The 522-nt window shown below is 54.8% G+C and overlaps 1 protein-coding gene across 1 annotated transcript in view; it reads left to right on the forward strand.

Annotated features, from left to right (window-relative positions):
• EFR3B (EFR3 homolog B (S. cerevisiae)) overlaps positions 1-522 on the forward strand; it is a 64,411-nt gene that overhangs the window by 61,068 nt on the left and 2,821 nt on the right. The window lies entirely within an intron of this gene.

Below are 522 nucleotides of genomic sequence, written 5' to 3' on the forward strand. Positions count from 1 at the left end.
TTCACTATGTTACCCCAGAGGTGCTACCACCATCGCTGGTGGGCTCGGCCTTGGCTAGTGGTGGGTCCATCTTGGAGCTGGCTGGCATTGGCCCGATTAGACACGGGGGAAGCTTCTGGCATCTTCTCACAGAAGCCCCCACTACAGCCCCCCGCTACTGAAACCTCACCGTGCAAACCCAATACAGGAGCCACATGGCAGGAGGGGTCTTCCACTGCTCTTTGGGTGGCAAATCTGTATTTTTGGGGGGGGGGTGGAAGGCCTGGCTAGTCTAGCCTGAAAAAAAACATTTTAAAAGTGCCTTTTGCCACAAAAGATATCCCTGATCTTTAAGGACAGACTGTGTTTTGGTGTCGGGGACACTGGTTGTGGGCTGGTGTGATCATAGAAGCATAGAATCGCAGAATGGTTTAGGTTGGAAAGGACCTTGAAGATCAGCGAGTTCCAACCCCCCCTGCCATGGGCAGGGACACCTCCCACCAGCCCAGGTTGCCCAAGGCCACCTCCAGCCTGGCCTTGAAC

This window comes from Charadrius vociferus, unplaced genomic scaffold, assembly GCF_000708025.1.
Source record: "Charadrius vociferus isolate BGI_N301 unplaced genomic scaffold, ASM70802v2 scaffold41, whole genome shotgun sequence".
Taxonomy (NCBI): Eukaryota; Metazoa; Chordata; class Aves; order Charadriiformes; family Charadriidae; genus Charadrius; species Charadrius vociferus.